This window comes from Mesocricetus auratus, unplaced genomic scaffold (assembly GCF_017639785.1).
Source record: "Mesocricetus auratus isolate SY011 unplaced genomic scaffold, BCM_Maur_2.0 Super-Scaffold_100676, whole genome shotgun sequence".
In the NCBI taxonomy this organism is placed as follows: domain Eukaryota; kingdom Metazoa; phylum Chordata; class Mammalia; order Rodentia; family Cricetidae; genus Mesocricetus; species Mesocricetus auratus.
In genome coordinates, this window is record NW_024429266.1 from 46912582 (window position 1) to 46940259 (window position 27678).

Sequence of the window (27678 nt, forward strand, 5' to 3'; positions counted from 1 at the left end):
CTTTTCCACCCAAATTCTAGAAGACCTGAGAACCACTGTGCTATATTGTACACTGACAAATGCTAAATTGTTTTTTTTCTTTCCTATCTTAATATGTCTCCAACTAGTGTCAAGCCTCAGATACTCTTCCATGATCCCTTCATGCCTTCAAAACAAGTACTACCTGAAAGACTCTTACGCTACCAAGTTTGGCTGCTAGCTTGAGGTTCGACTTTGATGCCTCTGGAACACAGCTTCTGTGTACTGACTCTCAGGAAATGCTTCATAAAAGATTTCACCTCAGTGATGCTGGGCTCTTCTTGGTCACTGCTAACCAGCATCAACTGTTCCAATAAAGTAAAAGTTTCTCTTCAATGGTACTGGTCTTTTGTTAATCACTGTTGAGTTTTCAGCCCCAGCTGACGAGAACCATAGATTTTATTTATTTGTTTGTTTGTTTGTTTATTTATTTATAAAGTTATTTTTCATTTTACATACCAATCCCAGTTCCCCCTCTTTCCCCTTCTCTTGCCCCCACGTCTCCCATCCACTCCTCAGAGGGGGTATGACCTTCCTTCTTTGAGGAGACCAGAAGGTCTGGCATACCAAGTTGAGGCAGGACCAAGCTCCTTCCCCCTGTAGCAAGACTGAGCAAGGTATCCCACAATATCACACCATATCTCTCCAAAAAGCCAGTTCATGCATGTGGGATAGGTATTGGTGCCCCTGGCAGGAGCCCCTTGCTATAGATCAAATCATACAACTGTTACCACATAGAGAGGGCCTAGTTCAGTCCCATGCAGGTTCCCCACCTGTTAGTCCATAGTCTATTATCTCCCACTAGCTTGGGTTAGCAGTCTCTGTGGTTTTCCCCATCATGATCTTGACCTCCCTTAAAAATCTTAATTCAAATAGCACCTGTGCAATGGCCCTGATAGTCTTTAAGTAACACTCAAACTTCCCTCTGAACCTTTATAAGCCAAGCATCCATCGTCTGCATTTCTCTCAAAACTTTTCTTCCAGGCTTTCATAGAACTGCTCACCAAGCTTTGAATGCTCAGGGACCTTCCTTGCACAAAGTTCCAAAGTCCTTCCACAATACTCTCAAAAACACAGAGTCAGGTGTGTCACAACAACACCCCACAGTCCTGGTACCAATTTCTGTCTTATGCAGGGTTGCTATTGCTATGATTGAACACGCTGACAAAAGCAACTTGGGGAGGAAAGAGTTTATTTGACTTATGATTCCACCTCACATTTATCATCAAAGAAACTCAGGAAACAGGAACTCAAACAAGGTAGGAACCTGGAGGTAGGAGTTGATGCAGAGGCCATGGAGGATGCTGTTTCCTGGCTTGAACCTGCTGGCTTGCTTGGCCGTCTTTCTTATAGAAATCAGGACCATCAGTCCAAGGGTAGTCCCACCAACAATGGACAGGGTTCTCTCACATCTGCAGCTCAAGTTTCTCAATTGAAATTCTGCCATCTCAGATGACTCTAGCTTGTCTCAAGTTGATATAAAACTAGCCAGTGTGGTGTGTACATGAGCTGGTGTGGATAAAGAAATGTATAGCCTTCCTGAATTTGGAGATACATCCAAAGGGAATATCACTGTACTTATTTCAGAGGAATTAGACTAAGTACTTGTAGTCTGTTGTGTACTGCTAAAACAGAATGAATACCTGAGACTATGTAATTGTAAAGAACAGGATTTCATTTCTTATGGTCCCAAAAGTGTAGAAGTCTAGTCAAGGCATAGTCAGATTTACTGAAGGTAGTTGCTTCATCATCGAATCTTCCAGAGATGAGAAATAGCATCGTTTATACATCATAAAAGCATAAGAGCAAAGAAAACTGCTTCTGAAAGTCCTACTCAAAGGAATGGGGGCTCTTGTGGCCTACTTAAGAAACATTTAGATGTCACATAGATTTTAGAAAGACATCCATACAGTTGCAATGAACCTGGTTTTGTAGGGACAGTTTGATTTCATTGTAACTCCAAAGAAACCTCTCAGATAAACTAAGATGGTGCTTCACTCTATGAAGAAATTTTACCCCATAGATGTCCCTGTCACCAGCCTGTCCATGAACTCATTATGTTTTAGAGGCTTTATGTTAAAATGTACCAAGATCACATGTCAACATCAATTGTCAATACTCATTTTTCAGCAAGAGTATGTTTATCAGCCTAAGCTTTCACTTTAGATGCAGAACTGCACCTTTGCTGAGGAGTAATTACTGACAGCAAAGAGAAAAGAAAAAGAACATTTGTTAAGCACTGAAGAGTCTATAACGTACTTCCCAGCGACAGTTCAGAAAGCCGGGTGTGGTGGCCTGTGCCTGTCATCCCAGCACTCAGGGAGCCAGGACAGGAAGAGCAGGAGTTCAAGTCCCAGTAGGATTAAGTAAGGAAAACTGTACGAGAGGAGGAGGAAGGAGGGAAGAAACAAGGCAGGGCTCAGAATTAGTCATTGGGACTCTGGCGAAGACTTTAGAGAGTGATAAATGGGTGGAGTACGAGAAGTAGGAGTTATCATTGCAGATGATCTCTCATCCTCAATTTTTCCATAATTAGAATTTCAGAATTTTTCTAAAATTGGGCTTTGCACATTTTGAAGTGGGATGCAAGTTTCAAAATGAAATTTACTGTCTCTCATGTAATTACCCTACGAGTAATTTTGTCAAATATTTAAAAATAATTTTGTACATAAAAAAGAGCTGCATAAGTATGCATTTTTCTCTTTGTAGGGTCATGTCAATACTTAAAGTTGCAGATTTGGGGGGCATCTTTTTATTCTTTTGGATTAGGGCTGCTCTACTTGCTTATTTGAATAGAAACAATGAACTTGAGGACAAACTCAGATTTGTTCTTGAATCCCAGTTCTATATTTTCCTAACAATTTAATACAATGATTTCCCAAACAGGCTTTATGTTTTGTGAAAATTACAGGAAATAATGTATGTGAACTCTTAGGAGAGTGCCATTACTTATTTCTGTCATTGCTATTACATGTTGTTGCCATGTTCATAGTGCCCCTTCACAGCACTGAAAATCCAAACTAATACAGAAGTTGGTAGCAGTGACTGGGGTATTGCTCTGGCCGCACTTTTGTTTGGAGGAATGTGGACTTTGGGACTGTGGACTAAAGCCATACAAGTAGGGGCATGGAAGACTGCCAAGTGTGACTTGAACTATGGGCTCCTGGCTCAAGAGGTTTCAGAGGAGAAGAATGTTAGTACATTGCCTATAGCTATTCTTGTGATATTTTGTTGAAGAATATGGTTACTTTCTTCCCTTGCCCAAAAAGTCTGCCTGAGGTTAAATTGAAGAGTTCTGGATTAGTTGCATTGTCAGAGGAAATCTCAAAACAGTCTAGTACTGACTCCATTGTGTGGTTATTAGTGTTCACTTTTATGAAGATCTATAATGAAAAGGAGCAAGTTGAACAAGGAAAAATACAAAATGTACAGACCGAGAAGAAGAGGGCCACTAAGAAATCAAACTGAGCTAAATCCTGTGTTCAAGGAGATAAACAGATTAAGAAATGGAATAATAAGAGTGGTGACTTTATATCAAGACCCCACCCAACTAAGCTTCCAATGTGTGAAAAGGAATTAAAGAACAGTTTAGGTCCAGGTGTGTTGGTTTATACCTTTAATCTCAGCACTCAGGAGACAGAGGCAAGTAGATTTCTGAGTTCCAGGACAGCCTGGTCTACAGGGTAAGTTCCAGGACAGCCAAGCTTAGGCAGTGAAGGAAATTATTGAAACCAGAAAGCAGGTGAAGATGTAATTGAACGAGTGGGCCATGTACCAGCCCCAGCAAACAGCAGAACTTGGCAACATTTTTACAGGTAAGAGATTGCATGAAGCTCAGAAGAGACATTGAAGTTTGGATTTTTAAGCAGGGTTGAGACTGTTATAGACTATGGGGACTTTTGAAGTTGGACTGAATGTATTTCTGTATTTTGTTATGGTTACAAGCCTATGGGGGCCAGGGAATGGAATGTGGTGGTTTGAATAGGAATGTCCCAATAGACTCATGGGTTTCAATGCTTGGCCCATAGGGAGTGGCACTATTAGGAGATGTGACCTTGTTGGAGGAAGTAGGTCACCATTGGGGAGGACTTTGAGGTCTGGTATGCTTAAGCTATGACCATCTGCTGCTGATCAAATGTAGAATGTTCAGCTACCTCTCTATGTCTGCCTGCATACAGCCATGTTTCCCACCATGATGATAATGGACTAGATCTCTGAACTGTAAGTCAGTCCCAACTAAATGTTTTTCTTTATTAGAATTGCTGTGGTCATTGTGTTTCTTCACAGCAATAGAAACCCTAACCAAGACACACATGTTCAATGATACTCTGCTTAGAAAGCTGTGCCCTTTTCTTGGGACCTACTATACTTTCTTCTTGATGTATTTGTAGGCTCTATGGTGCTTTAGCTAGAAATTACTAGGTTTCTTGTTGCATCTATGCACATGGTATACAAGTCAACAACCAACAACTAAATACAAAGGATTGTATTGAGCTTGGGTGATGAGTAATCTTAATTGTCAACTTGATTAAGAATCTCATAGGACACACACTTTGAATGTATCAGTAAGGCTGTTTGTTACTGGAGAGGTCTAACTGAGTGAGAATCTATTCTTAAAGGTGGGTGGGGTCTAGAAGAGATAACACTGAGAAAGTAAGTGGAGAATCAACATTCATTTTTGCTTTCTACTGCAGATATCTTGCCCCTTTATGATGGAGGTTACCATAATGCAGTGGGCCAGAGCAAACCCTTCCTTCTCTTCTTTCTGTACGGAACCCTGTTGAAGTAATGTGAAAAGCAACTAATACAGGTTGCTTATGAAATACCTGTGACATTTTCTTCCATCTGTGCTTCTTCTGAATTCTTTTTTGTTGGGGTTCATGAAGGGACATCTCAATGCCTTTTATTTTCATGAGATTTGTTATCTTAAGGTATACATCAGTGCAAAACAATGGAAAAAGAACTTTTTTTGACTTTTGCATCTGTGCTTTAGAACAGGCTGCAAGAAAATTTTCACTTTCTCACAATTCCTTCTGAACATTATTTATGATAACCCGAAAAATAGGAGAATTCATTCAGTAAGACCTCTCAGCAACATCCCAGTGACACAGTCATATCAAATTAAAATTGTAGTGAAATGTAACCTTACATGGTTCATTGATTTAAAAGGGAAAAGTATATTATTGCCTCTATTCATGTCAATTTACACTATTCTTTCTTAGTTTTTACATAGGTCCCTAATAAAGATGGACACATTATTTTCTGACTTTATTGTATCTGTTTTTATTCCCCAAGTACTATATATAAACACTTGAAATTGATTTTTAAGGCATTGGAATAAATGTACACGGCAAAAAAATCACAGACTAAAACTTGGAAAACACAAAAGAGAATAGTTAGCCTAACCTGTCCCTGTTAGAAAAGAAACTTCTGCCTTGAGAGTGCACATACATATTGGATGGGTCATATCTGACTTCTAATTTAAATTAGCCTTCTGCAATGCTAATTGTTTTTGTAAATTTTAATTGACACTATATATGTGTGTGTATGTACTGACATATATAATATAAAACTATTTAACTTGATATAAAGCTACCATATGTATTGATATCAATATTTGATTAGGAGAAATTTCAGCACATAATGTTCTGGGGGGAGTCTAGGGGCAAAGTAAGGACTATAAAAGTGTTTTCCAGGGTACGAACTAGGTTCTATGAGTTAATAATTTTAAAATGCTGATAGGGATGGGGTAGTTCAATAGTTAAGATTACTTGTTGCTCTTTCAGAGGTCCACATTTTGGTTTCCATCACCAGTGCTGGTCAGCTCACAGTCATCTCTACCGTGAACTGCAAGAGGTTTGAAGTCTTCTTTTGGCCTTGGTGGGTATCATCATGCCCATGTCACATACATTCAAAATCTTGAAAAAAAAATCAGTGTCATCAGAAAGAACACAAGAATGGTTGTTGTGGAATGCTGTCCTTTGAGAATAACAAACATTAACATCTTCATTGGAAAATTGTGACTACTTATAAAAGGCACCCAGAGTCAGGTGTGCTGATATACCAGACAAGAAGGAAGGGGTGGGAAAAGATCGGTACACTGTCCCCCAAGATTTCAGCCACTCTCTGCTGTGCATCTTTGCCAGTTATATATGATTCTGCCCCAGCTTCATGTAGCCTCCTGGTCTCCTCAGGTACTAGAGGATGGAAGGTTAGCTGAAGAGAGATTCTCATCTATGCACCTATAGGGAAGGTAGCATCTGTTCTGGCCAAGACTTTCCAGTTGTATGACTGTTTGGTGGAGGAGGGTATGCACACATTTGTAACTATACATCCTTTATAAACAAGCTCAATAAACTCATTGGTTTACTAAGCTGGACTTGGATGTAATTGCTGTTTTGGCATGTCCTTGATAGCCTGAATATAGTAAAGAGATGTTTGTCATGTGTTCCCAGGAAAAATTTATGCAACAGAAGTTAAATAACATAATTTTGTAGAATTAAATACAGTGTACTTACTGGTAAGTTTTTAGTGAACCCTCGAAAAATTTTGAGGAATGATATATTACTAGTATATAATAATGAGTACATTGGTATAAGATATGTTACTAGCATATCATAAATACAGAAAATAGAGTATTTCTTTTCTCTGAAAAGTTAAGAAACAAAAGTCATGGTTAAGTAAGCCCTATTTATTATGTTATTTCTAAGCTCATTTAGTTCAGAGTTTCTCAAAGTGATATTGCACATAAATATAATATGTAAATAAACATAAATAAATCAACAACTGCAACATTAATGTACTGCCTGTTAAAAATGCGGTTTTTAGGCCATCTTTTAAACTTTCTGATTCATGTCTCTGAAAGATAGGGCCCCAAAGTGGTCATCCCAGCAGATCCTGAGGTGTATTAGTGCCTAAGGACTGCATGTACATTTTTACTCTTTTCAATATTGTTTACTAGCTTGATACTGAGTATAAAACAGGCCTTTCACATTCCTTAGCTTTTATGCTATTTGCACTGTGGACTCTTTCAGGGTTGGAGGTAGAGTTAGTTCTGCTATGAGAAATATTTCATATATGGGAACCCAAAATGGCTACTAAAGCACTGACTTCCAACATAGATAACAGAAATCCATAAGGTGTGGCTCTGTTGGGCCAGTTTTTTTTTTTTACAGTATTTTAGGATTTGAGTGACGGAAGTGTGTCTGTTGGAGTTATATTTAAAAATATCATTTACTTGAGGGCTGGTGAAATAATGCTGGTGATCAGGAGTTGGAAATTTCCCCTTTTTCTTTTTGTAAAAGGTGAGACACTGAATACTTTAGGCTTTGTTAACCATGCAGTTTCTAGTATACTACATGTGACTGTTGAACTGGAAACAGGCAAAGAAAATACCTAAATGAATTAACAGGACTGTCTACCAATAAAACTTGATTTATAAAAGCTGTCTTTGCATTTGACCTTTAAGTCATGGAATACTGACATTCTTCTTCAGGAAAGTTGTGGTGTATAATTTGATGGTTTAAAATGGTAGCATGGATATTGAATAAACATTTGTATGAGCACACTGGCAAAGATATAGTTTTCGTGTTTTGGTTTCTACCTTCTTGTGAGGAGCCGCCCTCGCTATCGCCATTAGAAGATGGCACCGACATCCGTTGTCAGTTGGAGTTCACCGTTTAAGCTCTGCCTCTCCCGTGGCGTCATCTGGGGTGATGAGCAAACCACCAATTCCGGCTCTACACGTCTCACTCATCGCTCCTAGGCTTATATAAGGGGCTGGGTTTCTTAGCTTGGGGTCTCCCTCTCAGAAGCTGATCATCTATCTCTCAAGATGCATTAAAGCTTTACTGCAGAAGGATCCGAGTGTCCTGTGTTGTTCTTGCTGGCGAGACTGTGGCGTGGGACACCTTCTTACTATGGGTACTTTACATTGGCCTTCTCATGACTAATCAAACACTGGGGTAGTTTGTGAATGTAACCACAAATAGTCCTCTCACCAAGAGGCTGAGCCTATTTCAAAGGTTATTTCCAATGTGCTGCCTGTGAAACACAGTATATGAGAGGCTGTATAATCTCATCTTAGGCTCTAAGATGCTCTGCATCTTCCACTGTCGTTGGGCACCCTGCTGAATATCAAGATGGAAGACTTTTGCTGCCGCTAACTGCCTCAGTTGAGAGCTCCGCATATGAGTGAACCCACCTGAGGACAATTAAGTCTGATTTATCAAGTCACAGAGTAGTGGTTTAAATGAGGCGGTTTTTGTTTTTTTGTTTTAAGCCACGATGTTTTAGTGCTTTCTTATACAGAGGTAGACCTATCACTGATGTAAATACATAGCAAGGCCATGAGCTAAGTGTGAAAAGGGGGAGGATGTGTTTGAAATTCCAGTAGAAACATGAAATGGGGAAGTGGATGATGGTACATACATCAAAGAAAGCTCTAGAATGAACTAGGGAACTAAAGGAAGGCTGCTGGAAAGTGACTACAAATTCACTGAGGCTGGATGTAGTGACACTTAGTAAGACAGCACTTGGAGACTGAGGCAGGGGATCATGAGTGGGAGGCTAGACTGAACAACACAGTAAGATCCTGTCTCACAAACCTCTGGAGTTGAGCAAACTTAATAGGATTCACGAATTTGAGAGTGAGAGCTGAAAATGGCATGCTGGGTTTTCAGGTGTATTCCTGAATCGCAGCTGCAGGTACTGAGGAGGATTTAGCTGTGGGCGGTCTTACAACCAGTGAGAAAGAGCTAGAAAAGAGTGAGCTGGGAGGTTTAATAGAGTCAAAGAGAGAGAGAGACTTTAATTCAAATGGGCACGGAGGCTGCTGCTGTGACAGTGAGGGACCTTGTAAGGATCAATACATGTTGGTTCCTGTGAACTGTTGTACAGAACCCTGGGGCACTGGCATTGGAAGAATGATGAACTCTGGCTTCCAGAAAGGTTGGTACTTAAAACTCATGGAAGAGATCATAACATTTCTAGTTGGCTAGTTTGGTCCTGCTTGGCTTCACTTCTTAAAATTCGCTCCACCCTTATATATTTCTGTTTAGGGATGCAGACGAGAAGCCATGGCCATTTTGGCTTTATATCCCAGGGGTGGGGGAAGGTGCTTTAGTAGCAACGTTTTTTGGTCTGCTGGTTGGCCTTAGTATGGCAGGATTCCGTTCTGCCACCGTGGCCTCCCTGGGTTCTTCGTTAGCTTTTACAGTATGGTGTGTTTGCCTGCTTGGAAATGGGAACCAGTCTTGGAAGACACGTTTGTTTGTTTGTTTGTTTGTTTTGTGTCAGAGGTGTTGAGCGATGCATAGTCATTTCTGCCCACTCCCATGAGTTCCAATTCAACCTTTATTGATTCTGTGCTTCATCATCAGACTCCTGTTTTAACTCTGGCCTTCTTGCATTGTAGTCATAGCCCTAGCATTTGACATGAAGACAACTTTCAGAGAGTGAGTAACCAGGCATATCAAGTCTGCGTGGTCCAGTCTCCCCTCGGATGCATTAAATCTTCTGCATACACACTCCAGCTGAAAGTCTGCAGATGGACCGCCCATGAGATTGCCCTTAGACAGTTCCTCCTCCCCAACTGAGAAGGTAATTATTAAACGGAAAAGACAAAATGCCATTTTTCCTGCTTATGAGTGGAATCCAGGTCTACCGATATATATGTGGATGTCTGTGGCATGAAGCATACATGCATGTGTATATGCTTTTGTGAGGAGGAGAAACTTTGCTAGGAGAAGATCCAGCAAAGGGTAGGGAAGAGCAGTGAGAGGTGACTCAGAGAAAGATTATAATGAAATCCATTCTTTTATATGCTAACTAAAAAAAAATTAGCTACATCCTAATTGTGGAATTTCAAATGTCCTTTAGCCCAAGATGCTGTTTCACACAACATCAATAAAGGAAGTTTGTTCTATCAGTAAATATTTAATGAACCCATACATTGGGTGTGCAGTAACACAGCACGCTATTTATTCTTTTGCTGCAAGTTGGAATGATTAGTAAATTCATCTTTAAATATTGTAGTATGTTAGCAAGTCTTTTCAACATTTCTCTGTTATGGCTTTTGAATAACAAATGTTGAGAGAATTCTTTTTCTGAGCCCTCCAAAGCCTCCACAAATGACACCTCAACTTTCAACTGACCCAATTCTCTCCTCCTACAAAAGATTCACTGCTTTTCTATATTGAGTTTTTTTTAATGAATTAACAGTGTCTTGTTGGTTTCAAATTACTTCGCTAAAACATGAGTATTCTGCAGCTCCATGTTTTTATATTTTCTATCATCTTTGTTCCTGTTGTCTTGACCTGGCCCCTCGCTGTAGATTCTTTTTAGGTCCTCGGATGCCTTTGATTCCAGTCACCGCCTAGTTTGTTCCTCCACTGCAGTTCTGTGGCTGCCCACCTCTTCCTCAGCACCGTGTTTCTACTCTCTGCATTTTGCTTTCTTTTGTGTCCTGGAGTTCCACTTTTCAAATCTGTTTCCTAGACTGTTTGGTTCTTTACTCTTTCAGAGTATTTGTCTTGTCACACGTATCTTCCTTCTCCTCTACATCTGCCCACCCCATCCTCCCTCATCCTCCCTCATCCTCCCTCTATGTCTCATCCATCCTGAGGACCATCTGCTCTTCATTAAGGATATTTTATTTCAGAGGGTAGAATACCTCCAACATTGGGTTAGAGCATGATATTCCCCTTTTGTGCTGATTCATCCTGAGCTGAGCTAAAGTGTAATGTGACCACAGATTGTGTCCACTGTTAAAATTCCAGTCCACAAAGAGGGCATCCTTTCCATCTTTGCCTGAATTTGTTCTGTAGCTAATTTTTTTGGGGATTTGCACAAACTACATACATGTCTGTAGTAAAGTCTGTACTCCATTTTATGTGATTTTTGTTTCATGTTGCATATTTAATTTGTCAAAAAGTAACAGTATCACCATTTGAAACTGGGCGGGGTCAGTGTGGAAGCAGAGGAGGAATGCATATATTTTATATCACTTCCTTTCTTCTTTGCTATGTGACATCCTGGAAGAGAAAGGGAAAGAAAAGAGGGAGAAGTCAGGTTTTCGAGTTTCTCAGCTTTAAGTCCAAGGAACTAAGTGGAAAATGATCAACAACTGTTGCAGATTCCTTTCTGCTGTGCTATCTCTCAGCCCCTTGGATTTTTTTCTTCCTTTAGTGCTGACCACTTGTAAGGGTTTGTTGTCTAGACACCTGCCTCTTTGATGGAACAAACATGGGAGCTCAGAGATTTGTTACTAACTGCATAGATGATGAGTAGACTCTGAGATGGTCATCTGGGGCCAGGACTGTAGCTCGGTGGTATGGTAAAACATTTGTGAAGGTTCTGTGTTCAATCCCTAGCACTATGTAGCAACAAAAGTGCAATCATTTAGTTTCTGGGTATTTGGAAACAACTGGGATAGTTCATAAGTATTGTATGCTTTAGATTAAAGTCAGGTGAGACCTCTACTATAGGGTACAAGCATATAGGTTTACATGTAGGGGAGGGAAAGGCTTTCTGCAAGCAATGTATTTATCTACGAAAGATGACAAGTCATTGTTGATTCTTCATAAGAAGTATAGTTGGGTTGTAGCAGTTAAAAGCTGCCACTCTGGGCTATCCAGTAACAAGAGTATAAGATAACATTTAACAGAGCAACAAAGAAAAAGAAAGAAAAGAAATGACCTGGAGGCTTCAACTTTAGTTTGGGCCCGGGTGGGCAAACTTTGTGGAAATGACTACATGATTCAGGTCTGCAGGCTGCATGGCTTGTGTTACTTGTCTTTAGGGAAATGAATTTTCCAGAGTTTGGACTCCAGTGAATAAGCTTCAGATTGCATCGTTAGTATTCTGCTTGAAGCCAACGGAGGTAAAGGCAAAGTACTTGACTTAAAACTTTAAAAGCCTTCCAGGACTTTTCTTTATGCATTGATTTCTCAAATGTGGTGGAAACCACCTAAATAAATGGGCTTTTCTCTTTAAATGTGGAACTTCCTGGAAAAGACACATGGAGTGAAATGTGCTCCAAATGATGTTTTGAAAAAAAAAATTGACAGCTCCCTTTCTCTTGTCCACCAGAGTACTATGGAGCACTACTTTACTATTCCAGAGAATAAAGGCAGTGAAGATTGTGGTTCCTTTTACATAGAGCAGCATTAAAGGGTGGGACTAGTAAGTTTTCTCTAGTGTTTGGGTGCTCACTGTTACCCTTTGTCATGGTTTATGTGTTGATATCAATGTTTAACTCACTGGTACCCACTGTTGTTGGGAAACTTAGAATGTGAATCCTAATAGTTAAACATTTGTTTGGGATTCTATCTGTAGGGTTAAAAGTTGGGAGTGTAATACAATAAAATGATTGTATTATTTATTGATGCAGAATAATTTGCCAGATTATAGGAAGTGAAAGTATTTGCTAAGAGAAAGAAGAGGAGTTAAAACAGAAAATGTTTGCTAAGACATAAGGCATAGCAAAATGTGTTTTGAAATGGTTTTGCCTCTCTATATGAATTACTACCCCATGTGACACTTCATTGCAATGTTGAAAGGCAAAGTAAAATTTAATACGTCAGGCCTGCCATATTCTTTATATGCCATCTTAGTGTTTTATTCTGATGAACAATGTCCTCACTTCTCATGCTTCAGATATTTGTGACTCTTGTTGGATATGAAGAAAGGGGCAGAGTTTACTGGGGGTGTATATAAAGTTCTTGATGCAATCTCAACTCCCCTTTCAGTTCCTCTTTTAGTTGGTGCCAGGGGCTCTTTCTTCTAAGCTTTCATCAAAGGCCTTACATTGAAGGACTAACATCCTAAGGTAAGGTTTTAACTGGGAACAGCAGAAAATTGTGGGGATGGTGTCCTTCCTCATGCAGTGAGTGAGTGTGGGCTGTGAAGCCCATGGTAACATGGGTCAATCAATGTTCCAGGCAGTCATGCTGTCATATTTTTGGATCAACACCAAAAGGTCAACCTGAAGGAGTATTGGTTTCATAGGCATTTTGATTTATCTGTTAACAATAGTTTTATGAGTTTTTGAAAAAGCTGTAAGATGATATAATTGTTCAACATGGCTTTAACTTCTGCAAATGAATTAGAATAAATATACTCACCCATATCTCTAAACTTGATCTCCCAAGGGAAGAAAGATTTCAGTTGGTAGATTCAAGGAAGAAAATGAAATTGAATGCTAGAAAAAAAATGAAGCACCTGTGAGTTAGAAGATAGAAGTAACTTAGAGGTTCAAAAATTGTTTCATAATGTTTGATACATTGTGATGCTAGATGTGAATTGGAAAAGGACATTACTAACAATGAAAAATTTAAGGTTTCCTAATTGTGCTATTTGTTCTCATTGTTACAAAGTTAATAGCAACAAGCCAAACCAAACCAAACACCTCTTGTCCCCCATAAGAAAAAAGTGATGGAAGAGATGATTCAGCAGTTAAAAGTATGTACTTCAGGACTCAGGTTCAGTTCCCAGCACTGTTAGAAATGGGTCTGGAGTAAAAAGAAAATGTCCAAAGAATTCAAATTATTTGGGAAAGGCAAAGAGTTCTGCTGCAGGGGAGTGTGTAGCTCTGACCAAATGAAGCAGACAAATGCACCCAGAGGGGACACCTGCTGAGTTTTTATTTCTGACACAAAGGAGTATTGTGCCTCCCTCTATCTGGCCAGAATTTGGCCTCACATTCTCAGACTGTTTGCTAGTTCTAAAGGGCATGGATATTTGGCAAAATGCAACTGTTGAGAATAGGATACAACTTTCAGTACGTAATTTGATCTTAAAAATGCTTGGGGGGGGCGTGTGAGGATTGTTTTTGCCAGGTGGCATCTTTATATATTTCTTTAAAGATGAACATAGTGTCAGTGTCATTTAACTCTTTGATAGAAGATGATACATTTCATTTACATTTCTCACGGCACTGGTGTTAAGTGGGTCACATACACCTGCTATTCCAGGTGGTCTTTTGTTCTCTTCTGGCCTGTGTAGACAACTGCATTTGTGAACATACATCCACACAGACAAATAATTCAAAAATCTTTTTTAAAAGATAAGAAAGCATTTTCTCTTTAAAATAAAGTTCAACATCTTACTTGTATTGTAAACAGTTCCCAAATTCCTGACTGACCAATGAGTGAAGAGAAAGAAATAATTTTACTTTTCTAGGGTAAAACCTAAATATGTTTGATGTGTAGATATAAAACAGACGGCTTGTGCCTCTCCTCTGGTATTTGTACTTTGTGAACCAAGTGATAAGTAGAAAAACAAATAAGTCTTTTCTCTTAGAATATTAAAAACCAAGGCAAATCAACAAATATTCATTAAAAAGTTGGCTCCAAGATATTGTACTAGATTGAATTATGTGAAGGAAAAAATAATGGGTCAAGAACAGTGTATGTCTTAGGATGGGTACAAGGTACAGGAAAAAGTAATAAAGTTTGTTAAACAACCTACTGTATTGCTAAAGGCACAGTGGAAAAACATCTTTGGGCAATTGCTATTTATAATTAATATCTAATTGAAACCTTCAGATCATTTATTAGATTTAATTCTTGTGGACAGATAATTCAGGGTTCTAGTGTAGGTGGGAGAACCTCCTGACATCCTTGTCTCATGGGGATAAGGAGGAAGATCTGTATTATTTGTAAGAAGTATCTAACAAATGAAACCATTAAATGCAGAGAGAAGAATGGTCCTCACCAATTTTGGCAGCAGGGACAAACAAGAGAGAAGTTAAGTAGGTATGATTTTAGTTATATAATCAAGATCTACTCCTAGCACCACCAGTTAACAGTGCATTGTTCACTTAAGATTTTCCTAGAGGCCAGAGATGTCATTGCAAGGGCTACTGTCCTACCTTCTAACCAAAACCCTTCCAAGCTCCAAAACAACAACAACTACAACAACAAAACAACCGCCCCCCCCCAAATAAAAGCAAAAATGAAAACAAAAGCCCATAGAAAGTGGTGAAAATAGTTTTAGAAGTGATGGACATGTATTTTACTTTGATTGTGGTGGCATCTCAGGAATATACATATATAGACTAAAGTTTGATAAATTGTGTATGAATGGTTTTTTGTGTATGAACATGTAGATTGGCGCCAGTCAGGAGCAGTGATTGATAATAGACATCTTGGGATGAAGAAGCCATCTTTATGCTGATTGTGATGATTATGCACCAAGGTAAATACTCTAAAATCCATTTCCACTGTATAATCAACTGGGTTCCCCAAGCTGGTCTTTTTGTACTGCATGGTTGAGTAAAGCTTTTGCTGTTTGCCTTGACAGATGGAGCAGATTGCTTTCAATCAATGCAGCACTTTCTTGTCATTGTTTTAATGTAGGAATTGTAGGGGAAACTGGTGTCCCAGTGTGTTGGATGGTTGCAGAACCTGACCTCTGTGGTGGGTGATGCCTAGCTTGGTGTTGTTGGTTCATGTGTTTTACCCAGTTGGGGTCACTTTCAACTCAAGTCTGGACAATGTAGAGTACTTACTTTTTTTTCATGGGAGGGTTAGGACAACAAGATGCTCTTTCTATGATACATACTCTGTTGATAGTGGGTGTAGCTTTGAGTTGTCAGCAAAAATGTCCTTGACCTTTCATGTTTCAAGTGGAAAAGTTAACTATATAAGTGTAATCTATACTTAACTTACATAGGAAAGATGTTGTCTCCATAGAATTTGGACCCTTCTCTCTACTGCCAAGCTTGAAGCTTGGTAAATGCAGTCATGCAACACATAATATTTTGGTCACGCATGGAGAACACACACAATGGAGGACCCATATGGTTATATCATCTAGAAAGATCAAAGGCAACTTTATTTGTGCATTTGTACTGTGTTTACACAATGAAGTTAGTTATCCAAAAACATGTCTCCTAATCTTTGAGGGATGCTGTTACTGCTAGTACCTTAATGATTAACAAATTACCTTTCCAATAATCTTGTCTTTGGGAATAGAATTTCTATCACTCAGAGTTACTTTGTAAGCCTCTAAGAAATTTTAAAATAAAAAATCATTTCCTTTGTCCTAGGGGTTTTGATTTTGATGAGTGTCTTAGCATGACCAAAAACAATTTGGAGAGGAAAGGGTTTATTTCCTCTTACAGTTTACTGGGCAGAAATTTAAGCCAGGAACTGAAGCAGAGGCCTTAGAGGAACTATACTGTCTCACTACTGAGGTAACACAGTTCACTCAGCCTGTTTTCCTGGACAACCCAGGACCACTGGCCCAGGGGTAACACTGTCCTTAGTGACCTGGGATATCACTGATAATGGATCACTACTACTACTACTACTACTACTACTACTACTACTACTACTACTACTAAAATTACCCTTGAAGACTTGCCAACCAAATGGAGGCATTTTCTTTTTTTCTCATTAAGGGTATTCCTTCAACTTAAAATAAGCACTGGCCAAATGAATGTATGTTAAAGGGGCATTTCTTGTGTTGGCTTGTAAAATATGGTCTGGATAGGCCAGTAATAGCTATCTTCACATGGAAGAATCTAAGAACCAAGTAGCTCAGTTCTAAAAACTGTGTTCAACAGTCCCAATCTGGTATTGAGGTCTTGGAGGGCTCCTGAAGAGCCACTGATCTTCAGTGTGTGTTGGAATCCCGAGGAATCTGGATTTTGTTATGAGCAAAGAAATGCAGCAGGGACAGCAATAGGCAGATAAACTTGCTAATGAGATGTGAAGGCAAATGCAGAAGGCATCTTGGACCTCTTTTGTCTGGGCAGCCACTGGAAGGTGCATCTATGTTTCTGTGTCAGCAGCTTGTCTCTTAGTTGATTCCAGATCCAGTTAGACTGAGATCCAAATCAACCACCACACTATACCTCTGAATATTTTCTGAGATAGTTTCGTTCATGTCCCCAAGACTGGTACTACAGAGCACACTGTATCAGAATGACACCTGGATAACAGGGTAGCAGAGAGTCTCACCAATACTTTGTGGACATTTCAGAGGGCAGATATGATGGTTTCCATGTGAGATCTGAGGAACTTAAACATCTTTACCACAACCCTGAAACAGATACAGGAACACCAATGGCCTCCACTATTGTCATCTGGAGACAGTTTCTTAATTGAAGTTTGATGATCTTGGCTGTGTCAAGTTGAGAAACCTAACTAGGACCATGCTTTGTAGAACATAGTTGCAACTGTAAATCTTAATTTCATACTTGAGTTAATAATTCGAAATGGACTCTTGTGGCGACCACCCTCGACCAGCAAGAATGATGCGGCAGCGAGGAATCTTCTTCTCACAGTGTATTAGGGATACTTGCTTACAGGGAGTGGCCTTGACCCCAGGAAGTCAGGGCTTAATATACTCAGCGATAGCCAATCAACTACACCCAGGTGGCACACTAGGATAGGTTGTCACCAAGCAGATCTAGAAGGGTAAGTGGCCTAACTCCTAATAAGGAGTTGTTTACTTACTGAGAGCACTTGCCGTTGGGCTGGCGGAATGCCGAAACCGGCACCATTTTATGGGTGTGGTACTCTGCAGCTCCCAACAGACTCTGGCATTTTAAGTTTGTCTAATACACACCTGTGAATCTGTTGTGTACTTCCTCCTCAGAAATGGTAACTGTGTTCACAACATCCCACACTACAGTCCATGGAGCCTGTGCAGTAGCAGTCCACAAAGAACTTAGCACATCTGAAGTTTTGTGTTCAAGTTTTGTATTATAAGTGAATTGGGAAGTGCCACTGCACAGTGGTTCATTGTCCTGTAGCAGGGTTGGAATGGGAAGGTTTATTGGGTAGTTGAAGAAATGACAAAAGAATTTCTTTGGTTAAGGTCCATGTTGCGAGCTGGTTAGTGGTTCCAGATTGAAATAGTTTCTATGTAAGATGTCAAAGCCACCTCTTTGAATGTCTTGGTCCAATTTGTATAAGGCACATGAGCCACATGTTAATTTGTGATTTCTAGTTATACCTTTTAAGCCATTTCCTCAACTGTCTCATTACATATAAAACACTCTGGGAAAACAATCTGAAGGATTTTAGTGTAGCTCTCTTACTATGCTCACACAGGATAATCCTGCTAAGAACACACCCAAGCTCATTCACTAAAGTACTTTAACTTTTGTTTCCTTGTGTGTGTGTATTCATGTATGTACATGCAATATGTTCATGCACATGTGAATGGCAGAGGACAACTTGTGAGAGTCAATTTTCTCCTTCCATATGGCTTCCAGGGATCAGACTCTGGTGGCAAGATGGTCCCATAGTTAAAGCACTTGCTGCTGAGCCTGACCACCAGAGTTAGCATTAAGATGCTTAACTCTTACGCTGTTAAAGCCTTTTCTGAAAAACTCCCTTTCAAACAAAACCTTATTAGATTGCTAACGCATCAACAATTTAACATGTTTTTCTATGTTGCAAAGAAAAATAGAATGAATTTAAAATATTTTTGTTCTATGATAAAGATTTGACAACTAAATGCTTTTTGTACTTTTGATTTATTCTTGTTTTTTTTGTGACATGAATAATTCTAGCATTGAAAAATGAGAGCCCAACTATGCTGTCAGACAGATTGAGTGGCAAGTGAGCCTGGTGAAGGGGGAGGGCTTTAGGGGCAGGTGACTGATTCCTTCAACGCAGTAAGAGGGGATGGGTGGAAAGAGGACAGGGTGAAGATGAGGAAGGGAGCAAATATTCCTGAGCGGGGCAGCCACCAGGTGCATACAACTCTCTTTTAGATTGATTTTTTTTCTCTCCAGTCTGTGAGTTCACATTGAGCCTCTGTGAGATGGAAGAATCGTGGCAGCTTGGGAAGATGATAGAAGGTGTATACACCCTAAGTCTTATCAGGTCAGCTCTGATGCTGCTGCCAGCTAAGCTGACTTCTGTTCCAGCTGTCCTGTGCGAAGTGTTTAGAGACAGGTACTGTCTAGGTACCCATTTCTGTGGCCATGGAGGCTAACCCTTAGTGTGATCCAAGGTCTTATAACTGCTTCTGACTATTAAATTACAAAATACAAATTGACACTGAACCAAATAGATAAAGTCAGATAACTGGTCTTTGCTGGATGGTAAACTATTTACTGCTTAATGTTAATGCAAATGTAGTGACCATCAATTGATCAGATCATTAATCTTCATATACATAACATAATTAACATCTTTCCAATATTATAATAAAATAAATCAATAATGTAAGCATAAAATCTTACACTGAAAATTAATGTATCTATTGCCTGTGTCCCTCTTAATGGTGAGAATGCTCAAGTATTCCACGTATACAAATAAGTTACATAGCTTTTGTCTTTTGACATCTCATTTCATTTAGCACAATATTCTCCACTCCATTTAACATGACAATTATTTGCTTTTTAAAGTTATGTGATAATTTGTATATGTATAACAATTCTTAAGCATTCATCTGCTGATGGACAGTTAAGATCTGTAAACTTTACCTTACTGTTCTGAGTAATACAACAGTGATCATGGAGAACAGACACTGTTTCTGATAGACCAATTTTTATTATCTATGGATATGTATTAAGAAGTGGGATTTCTGTACCTTATGGTAGTCCTGGGCTTAATTTTTTGAGTAAGTTCCATATTTTCCTTAATGGTTGTGTTGACTTACATTCCCACTGACAAAATAGAAGTATTTTCTTTTCCTCCTCCTCCTGGATGCTTATTATCTTTGAATTTTAATTATAGTCATCTAACATTTAGAACTTCTGAAATTTGAGTTTTAATCCTTTTTTGTGAAGAAGTTTTTACATTTTGTTCTTTAATTTAAAAATATTTTTAATTAAAACATAGCTGTGTCATTTCCACCTTCCTTCTCCACCCAAGCTCCCTGGCATCTTTCCCTCACTTACCTCCCTCTTAAATTCATGGCCTCTTCTTTAATTTCTGTTCATTCTCTCTCTCTTTCTCTCTCTTCTGTCTCTCTCCTCTGTCTCTGTCCTCTCTGTCTTTCTGTCTCTCTGTCTCTGTCTGTCTGTCTGTCTGTCTCTCCCTCCCTCCCTCCCTCCCTCCCTCTCTCTCTCTCTCTCACACACACACACACACACACACACACAGACACACACACACACACACACACACACACAGACAAATATAACCTGATTATTTCATTTAGTTTTGGTGGTATGGTTTTAAGGTTGACTACTTGGTATTGGCTCATCCCTGAGAAAACCTAGTTCCCCTTCTCTGAGAAGTTATTAAATATGATTCACCATAATAAAGGAAGTTATGTATGTGTCTTCTTTTCTAGGGATAGGGTCCTGTGAGGTTACCCCCGTACTTTGATATGTCAACTGTTGTTGGAATTGTTCAGGTCTTGTTTAGAAAGTTGTATGTTGATGTTTCATGGGTGACACTTTCCTGTTACATAGAGAAGACACAATCTCAAAGCAGACTTCTTGGACCTCTGGCTCTTACAATTCTTCTGCTCCCTCTTCTGAGATCTTTCCTGAGCCTTGGGTGCAGGGGTTGTATTGTAGATATACTAGCTGGAGATATTCTCTGCATTTTTATTAGTTGTGGATTTCTGCAATGGTCTCTGTTGGCCAAAGATGCTTTTTTTTTTAATGAGGGGTGAGAGATATGCTTATATGTAGATACAAAGATACGTATTTAGAATGTAGTTAGGGATTAATAGCGGGCATAGTAACACCGTGGTGTAGGTTCTCCTTTAGGATCTATGACCTCATTAGCCACATGTAGTTAGTTGTCTAGGCTTTTTGTGTCAAGCATAATTTCCCTCCAGTTATGGGGACCTGAAGTTAAATTGGACAATAGGTGATTATTACCAATATATAAGTACTATATATTGCCATATGTATGTGCATATATATATATTTACATGTCTCATATGTAATTTAAATTAGATGTGTGTAGTTAGATTTATATATCTCTCAGAATTAGTTGAGCGACTTTTAAGATAACTTCGGCTATTTCTAGTTTCCAAATGGTGGACTACTATAGATTCAGTGCACTCTTGCCAAAATTCCACAGCATTTTTCACAGAAATAAATGGTAAAATTCTTACAGAATCACATCACAAAGAACCTTGAATAGCAATGAATCATGATCAACAAAGACAAAATAGAAGTCACCTTGTCTAGTTTCAAATTGCATTTTGAAGCTACAGTAATCAAGACTGTATAATGCTAGACTTAAAACAGATGCCTAGACAAAAGGAACAGAACACTGAGCCCAGAAATATACATATGCATGGTCAACTCACTTTGAGAAAGGAAACAGGAATATCTATCTGGAAATGGATAATCCCTTCAAAATGCAAAAATTGAAATTAGATAATTATAATAGTAGGTTGACAATGATGTGAGTCTCAAAACTTAAATACACAGAAGAAAACTTATGGAGGCTGGCAACATTAATTATTTTTGGAAAGCTGTGGGATGTAGTGCTAAGAATTTACTCTGACACAATTAAGGTGATACTGCCAATTTGTTTGTTTTAACAACTCCCTTTCTTATGGTGAACGTAATGTTTAGAGAGTGAAATGCCTGAATAACCAAGGAAATAATCGATGAAACGACAAACTGAACAATAGGAGAAAAGGTTTGAGAATTGCATATCCAAAAATGGTTAGTATCTAGAATATATAAGGGACTCATTAAATGTAGAAGTGCTTCATTCCTCAAAGACAACTGCTTTATTTCTCCTATAAGGTACTCTTGACTAGTGTAAAGACGCAAAGGGTTCTTTTTCATCAGTGTTGGGGTTATGCAGCATTCGCTGAGGGTACACTGTGTTGGGAAATCTTTCCTTAAGATTTTATGTTGAGTACATTGTGATAGAGGGAACTATCAAGTGTCTGCCAAAAAAATTCACAGCCATTGTTTTCAAAAACATGTCTTAATTTTTGTAGCTCAAGATATCTACATGGGAAAGAAGAAGGCAAAGAAACTTTATGCTGACCCATTCCCATAATGTTTATCCCATACCCCTCAGACCAGAACCTAAGACATGATGCACACTAAAATTGCAAACTTCAAGTTCTTTGCTAAAGTGGCAACACTAATCATTGGTTGGAGAGAGCCTGGGATGTTGGGTTCAATATTTACTCTGTGGCACAATTGCAGTGATTGTGCCAATTTGTTTATTATAAGGTCTGCCTTATTTATGATGAAACATTTACTTATATTTAGAGGATGAAATAGCCAGCATGACTGATGCATAACACACTTTCTGTTCAGGCTTCTAGTTGCTAGCTCTAAAATAAGGCTGGGGGTGTTCTTATCTGTAGATATTGTACAAAGTCTAAGTATGAAGCTGTAAGGATTCCAGTGTTTACCCTGGAAAAGCAGATTCTAGATGATTTAGTTTATGTTGAATGCTGAGTCATTTATGCCTTCTCCTTGACTGATGGCAGGGGAGCTCAGTAGGGCAGTCAAGTGACCTATTTTCTAATGGACAGGGCTGCATCTGCACTGTAGGAAAACATTTTTAGTGTTGCCTTAATGAATATATGCCATGAGGTCAGTACATGTCCTTACAGGAAAGATTTCCTTGAGTGGTTATGCAAATTCAAGCACCTTGAGCATGTCCTGAATTAGAAACACCATCGTTGAGCCTTGAGTTATAACAAAGGATATTGGAAAGAAGGTCTGTAGGTGCCCAGCATCACAAAATGGTTTTGAGACAGGTGTTTTCCTGAGAAATCATGACAACTATTTCGAGTTAGGAAGCAATAAGCAGGTTACAATATGTTCTCCTAGGACTTGTACATACTTTTTCTTTCGCTAAAATGTGTAAATTATTTGTGCATTTACATGTATACTAGCTGGACATGTGCATGTCAAAGCACTAAGGGAGTTAAGTAGTGTTAGTTCATGCTGAGAATTCTGGCACTGCATCTTTTTATATGTGCCTTGGAGATAGACGTAATGGCACATCACATATTCAGGGAGAATTGGCTTCAGATCTCACCATAAGCGCTTTGGGAATTGTGATGTCTGCCTGACATATTGGGTCTTAGATGTCTCTTCGGAGCTTTTCTGTACTGTTCACAAATCCTGCTGCATTCCGGAGATGGGATTTAGACTGACTCATCTCTCCTGACCTCTAAATTCATCTTGACTTCGAGTTCTATATTGCTTTTATGCTACAGACTGACAAGCTATAGATTAGAATTTTAGGGGTGGAAAAGAAAAGGAAGATGGAAAGAAAATGCTGAGGATATTTTTTAGATAGGCTAGAACAGTATGGAGGAAGGCCTTAGAGTATGTTGGGGGGTCCCTAAAGGCTGGAGGATAGGTGTAGCTCAAATACTAAAATCCTAGAGACAGATATTGGGGTTCAAGGTGAAGATCAGAAAAGCAAAGTAGCCAAGCCACTAGAGAGTTCCTTAACTCTACCACATCTCAGATCAAAGGGGGTGATCCTGTCCTCAGCTTGACTGCAGACTGCAGACTGCAATGCTCTCCTCCAAACCTCAGACTGCCCTGAGACTGCACTGAGATGCTGCCTTATATTCCTCTCTAGTGCTGGGATTAAAGGCATGTCATCTCAAGTGCTGGGGTCAAAGGTGTGAGCTCTGTTTATCTTTTAGAATGATTTATTCTCATGTAGCCCAGGGTAGCCTTGAACTCACAGAGATTCATTTGCCTCTGTCTCCCAAATTCTGGGATTAAAGGTGTGGCCACCACCAAGCTAACTAGTGGCTTATTTGTGTGTGTGTGTATGTGTGTGTGTGTGTGTGTGTGTGTGTGTGTCTAGTGGCTTAGTTCAGCACTCTGATCTTCAGGTAAGCTTTATTTGTTAGGTTACAAACAAAATATTGCTACAGATAGGGCCCCAGAGAAAGGTGAAAGATCATCAGTAAGCATCTTGACAATCATAATCAAGATGTGATGTGAGGTATCAAGTTGAGCTAAGGATAGATCTTAACAGGAAAGGGTCTAAGAACAGGATCCCAGTAAAAATCAAATTGTTGGCCCTGTGACAGGTGGCCCAGGCTCAGTAACTTTAGGACCATACCTGCTATCTCCAGCAGATTAATTGTAGTTGGCACAGTCAGAACAAAAGAGGCATTGGTAATGCCCCTTGTTACAACTCAGCTGAGTTTCATATTCAATGTGATGTTATTTTTTTTCTTTTGAATGGCAAACCTGTGAGATGTTTATTATGGATTTCTTGGGCAAGTGTCCTTGCTTTACCCAGGTTTTAATTAATAAAGACTGCTCTAGTTCTTCAGAATGTGGCTTTGACTCTTCCTTGACAATAGACCAGTGTTGAACAAGGTCTCCTGCATCAGGACCAGAAACATGGGTATGCATGTGGGGAGTATTGATGATAAATGGACAAATGACCTTAATTGTCCTTAGGTTCCTTTCCTTCACACTTAACATTAGTGTCTTCAAAGTGTTGTTGAGAAAATGCACTTAGTTAACACACGCATGGTGGTGAACCCCTGAGAGCATGTTAGTATTAGCTGATCTCGTTTATCCTTATTGATTGTGGAGGCCAGTTGGTCTGTTTCCTCCTTACTCTTACCAACTTCAGAATCTGTGAGGGGGATGTGGTTATTGTTTGATTGGGAACATATTAATCCTCTCTCCAACCACTCATATAAATTTGTATGCAGTATGTGTGTGGGGGTTATGGACAGGAAGGATTGAAGGGCATGAATTCTCTATATATGAATTCTCTGTAGCAGAAACTCTTTGAAGCTGATTTATACCTGGGAGGCCTATGTGTAAATTCTCATCAGGGTCCCATAGCCTACCCACTAGACATGCCTCTTTGACATGAGCACCATCCAATTCATATCTTTTTGATGCTGGTGACCATCGTGGCTTTCTTGTTCCCACCAAACATTATTTGAAGTCTTAAAAGTAAACCCTTCAATAACTGATGGCTGAGAGACCAACAGGAGACTGATCCAGACTCCATGAATGTAGTGCCAGGGAAGAGGCCACAGAAATCACTGGGGCCTTGGGTAGTAGATCAGTGTTCACCATGGTTAATGAATGAGCTTTGGGAGCCCATTCCAAATTGAGGGATGCTCTCTCAGCCTGGACACATGGGGAAGGGCCTAGGTTCTGCCCAGGCTGAAATGACAGACTTTAGAGATCCCCCTAAGGAGGGTCTCACCCTCCCTGGGGAATGATGTGGAGATTGGGTAGGAGTCTGGGGGACTAGTGGAGGAACAAGGCAGGAGGGGTGGGAGAGGGAGCTGGGACTGACATGTGAAATATTCGTGTTTCTAATTTAAATAAAAACATATATTGAGGAAAAAGTTTGTCTTAACAAGTTGGCAATTTTTGTTTTCAAATGCCATGTGAATAGTAAACCCATTCCTATACAGTACCATTCTGACATGGCAAAACTTTGGCCTAGGGACATGTAAAGGGCATTTGTAAAGGGTTATTGTCTAAGAGGGGAAAGCAAGAGCACAGCATAACCACCCTGCAAGGGAGCAATATTTGTACTACTGTGAAAAGTAGGTGAGAGAATCTCCTTATTGAGAGGTCCCCACATTACTCATACTTTGTTCTGTTGGAGAGTATCTGCTTCAAGGACCATTTAAGTGCAAGAGTAGTGGGCTAGTGTGATCAAACAAGAAATGCATATTTTATGTATACCCCCCATCTTGAAATGGAGATTCTAGAACCCCTTTCATTTTGTGAACAACGAGCTGACAGGAGCATCTTGTCTTACACTATTTTATCTCAGCTTGTGCTTCCCAACACAATAGCTATAGTCTCTTGGGGGATGCTAATGATGAGCCAGGTGTCTCAGGTCCTAATGGCTTCAGGACCTGAAGACATGATTAGAGGAATACAACTTTGGGCCCAATGAACTGCTTTCTGGAGGTCTTTAAGAACCCCTAAATGAAGGTGGAGATCCCAGTTCCAGGACACAGAAGTTTGAAACTTCCTTAGATCTTACCTTGTGTTCCTCATTATACACCTCTTCATCCACCCTGTGTGGTACTCTTTATAACAACCTAGTAATAGGAAAGTGTGCTGAGTTTTATGGGCCATTATAGAAAATGACTGAATAAGAGGAAGGGGTTGTGGGAAACCATGATTTGTAGCAATGTCATGCAGAAATGTGGGTAACCTGGGACTTCACACTTGGATTGACATTTGAAGGATAGGACACTTCTGTGAGGCTGAGCACTTAATTGGGAGTATTTGTAGGATATCCAGTTGGTACCTGGAGATTTTTTGGCATACCAAGACCCATATTAGTATTAGAGGAACAAATGTGTTGTGATGAGAGAAATAGGGTTCTCCATAGCCCTCAATAGTCTCTTCTATTTCTTCCTCCCTTTCATTCTGTGCTAATCTGAAGGATTCCAAGGTAGAAACTCAATCCAATAAAACACACAGTTGTGAGGCCTCTTCCTTGCTTTGTTACTGTAGTTCTCTGGCTCAAAGTAGAGAGAGCTATTAAGTTTTTTAAAGAAGCTTGTTTATCCTTAACTGCAACTTTCCCTGTTTTGATGAGAATGAATAATGTAAATTGCTAAAGTGATAATGTCCTTGATAGTCAAGGTACATTTTGTTATCAGGAGTAAGGAGAATAGCTAAGGATTTTCACAGAGGTTTTTTTTGAGTGTCAGGGAGAAATGAGTAAGAAGATAATTGTGCAGAGACAGTTATGGAGGCAACTGCCGTTCAGTCCTTCCTTGTGCACCATGATAGTTATGAGCTCTTTGAAGAGTGATTATGAGATTGTTGATATTTTGTTGTCGCTGATACCCTCAATAAACTGTGATACCCTCAGTAAGTCCTGATACCCTCAGTCAGTCCTGAACATGAGTTTGTGTGAGTCAGATGATCAAGTGGCACACGATATAAAGATAGAACTATCTCACCATTGATAGAACTACTTGGTTGATTGTTAGGAAACAGGAGGACAATGCATTTTGGGGCTGTTTTTCAGGCTCTCATTTTGTGCTTCACTTGGGTGTCTAAATGACAAGAGACTAAATCTCTTGTCATTTGGCCCTGAGGGTTAAGAATGACTACACCTTAGACCAAGTCTATTGCTATTTAGATAATATATTCACACCTTAGACCTACAGTAGCCACACATTAGACCTTTAGGTCTTAAGGCTTTAACTTTAGAAGAATAAGCTTACTTTTGAACTCTCTGACCTTAAGCCAAGATGAAGCAAAGCCATTCTATGGACCCTAACAGAGAAGCCATTGTACATGGAGGGAAATCTGTCATGTGCCAGGAGATGTCTTCGATGGATGTCACAAATCTTACTCAAAATGACCTACAAAGTGAAGTGCTTGTCTAGTATAGGGTAAAAATCCTTAAAATAGCTGACCAGTGGTGGCGCATGCCTTTAATCCCAGCACTCAGGAGGCAGAGGCAGGCAGATATCTGTGAGTTTGAGGCTAGCCTAGTCTTCAAAGAGTTCCAGGACAGTCCCCAAAAACTACAGAGAAACCCTGTCTCAAAAACCAAAAAAATCCTTAAAACAAATTTATATAGCTAAAATATAAGACTCATGACTCATACTTTTGGAATTTGTATGATTTTTTCACTGTTCTCTGAAGCTACATCTGTGGAGAAAACCAAGACCACCCTGATTAAAAAAATCTCTGTTGGTAACATGGTCCTTTTTTAATGACTGCTCATATGATTGTTTCATCATCTTTCTAGCGTAAGATTTCCT

General features: G+C 39.5%; 1 long non-coding RNA gene across 3 annotated transcripts in view; it reads left to right on the plus strand.

Annotated features, from left to right (window-relative positions):
- The first annotated feature begins 8774 nt into the window (after window positions 1-8774).
- The window catches only part of LOC110340933, a 394687-nt gene continuing 375783 nt past the window's right edge, over window positions 8775-27678 (plus strand). For 2 of the 3 annotated variants that reach the window (XR_005874323.1, XR_005874322.1), the window contains exons 1-2: window positions 8775-8967; window positions 9434-9618. This is a non-coding gene — a long non-coding RNA (uncharacterized LOC110340933). Of the gene's footprint in view, window positions 8968-9433; window positions 9619-12767; window positions 12848-15127; window positions 16353-27678 lie in introns of those variants that run through there. The other variant, XR_002382775.1, reaches the window with a different exon arrangement.